The sequence below is a fragment of the Hemiscyllium ocellatum genome, chromosome 47, assembly GCF_020745735.1.
Source record: "Hemiscyllium ocellatum isolate sHemOce1 chromosome 47, sHemOce1.pat.X.cur, whole genome shotgun sequence".
NCBI classification, from domain to species: Eukaryota; Metazoa; Chordata; class Chondrichthyes; order Orectolobiformes; family Hemiscylliidae; genus Hemiscyllium; species Hemiscyllium ocellatum.
Window position 1 is genome coordinate 6,701,679 of NC_083447.1, and position 1,838 is coordinate 6,703,516.

General features: G+C 49.3%; 1 protein-coding gene across 2 annotated transcripts in view; it reads left to right on the forward strand.

The window, feature by feature from the left end:
• The first annotated feature begins 1,659 nt into the window (after positions 1–1,659).
• Positions 1,660–1,838, forward strand: part of mrpl28 (mitochondrial ribosomal protein L28) — a 13,239-nt gene continuing 13,060 nt past the window's right edge. Inside the window, exon 1 of one of the 2 annotated variants that reach the window (XM_060856082.1) lies at positions 1,660–1,745. The gene's annotated coding sequence lies outside the window, so the exon portion shown is untranslated. Of the gene's footprint in view, positions 1,750–1,838 lie in introns of both variants that reach the window. The other variant, XM_060856081.1, reaches the window with a different exon arrangement.

Genomic DNA, 1,838 nt, shown 5'->3' on the forward strand with positions numbered 1-1,838 from the left:
TCACAGCAGGTCATAGAGAGAGAGAAAGCTAATGTTTCAAGTCTAGATGAATCTCCCTGCCTATGGTAGCAGTCTCTCCCAGATACTGTACCCGACTCCTCATCAATTATTTTATTCTGTTAATATCATCCCTAAAATGTGTTGTTGCTCTCTCCTAGAGTCCCTACAGTGTAGAAGTAGGCCATTCAGCCCATCAAGTCCACATGGACCCTCTGAAGAGCATTCGGCCCATCGTGACGGTGCTGGTTCTCCAAAGGAGCATCGTTACCTAGTTCCAAGTACCTGCCTTTTCCCCGTATCCTAGTGGATCCTCAAATGCCCTCTTGGATGCCTTGATTGGACCTGCCTCCACCGCGCCCATATCCTAACCACTCATCGCGTGAAAGCACCTTTCCTCACGCTTGCTTCTTTTTGCACATCACTCTAAAATAATTTGCACATTACACAGAACATCAAACGGTACAGCACCGGGACAGGCCCTTTGGCTCATCATATCTATACTGACCATGATGCCATTCTAAACTAATCCCATCTGCCTGCACATGGTCTGTATCCCTTTATTCCCTGCTTGTTCAGGTGTCCATCTAAATGTTACTTGAATGTTGCTATGGTATCTGCTTCTATCACCTCTCCTGACAGCACGTTCCAGGCACCCACCACTCTCTGCGTGAAATATTTTCCTCACATAAGACCCTAAGACATAGGAGTGGAAGTAAGGCCATTCGGCCCATCGAGTCCACTCCACCATTCAATCATGGCTGATGGGCATTTCAACTCCACTTACCCCACATTCTCCCCATAGCCCTTAATTCCTCGAGACATCAAGAATCTATCAATCTCTGCCTTGAAGACATTTAGCGTCCCGGCCTCCACTGCACTCTGCGGCAATGAATTCCACAGGCCCACCACTCTGGCTGAAGAAATGGCTCCGCATTTCTGTTCTGAACTGACCCCCTCTAATTTTAAGGCTGTGTCCACGGGTCCTAGTCTCCTCGCCTAACGGAAAAAATTTCCTAGCGTCCACCCTTTCCAAGCCATGTACTATCTTGTAAATACCTCCTTTATACATTTACTCTATCACCTTCAACCTCTTTCCTCTAGAGGGAATACGGATCTTGTAAGTGAAAACAATTTTCGTACGGAAGGGCGGAATGTGTTGGCAAAGGCTTGGAGATGCTGAAGGGGCCTGTCCCTGTGCTGTTTGGTCCTTTGTTGTATACTTGACATTACCACCTTTGGAAAAGGACTCCAACTATCCAGCCCATTCATTGCTTCTTGTAGTTTTGTAAACTTCCATCAGGTTGTTCTGAATTACTTTCTATCAAATAACTTTCTGAGTTTCTAATGATGGAAGGAAATAAACATGTAGCAATTCCTGAGAAGGATTTTCCTTGATGGCAGGGAACATTTTCTGCCTCCTCATTTTGTTTTGCGCTTTTTGCTGGCTGCTGTGATTTGGGGACGTTCCCTTGCTTTTCGCCTGGAAGACGATTCAGAGACAGTGCCTGCCCCTGGGGCCTGGGGGCGGGGCGTCGGCCGTGATTGTCAGCCGTTCCATCCAATCAAACGTAGGGACGCGGGAGACGATCGGCGGCTACGTCGTCCAATCAGCTGGAGGGGACACCGGTCGCGATGGACAGCCCATTGTGTCCAATCGGCTTGTGAATCGTGCGGAAGGCCTCGCCCAATGGGAGGCGGGACTTCCTGTGTGGGCCTACGTGGGCGCAGCGAAGCCTGAGGCTTGAGTGAGTGAGTGAGGGGCTGAGGGAAGGGCGTTGTTGGGCCTCAATGTACCTTTCCTGTCCCTCCGAGGTGGTCACCCCTGGGGTTGGGTTTTT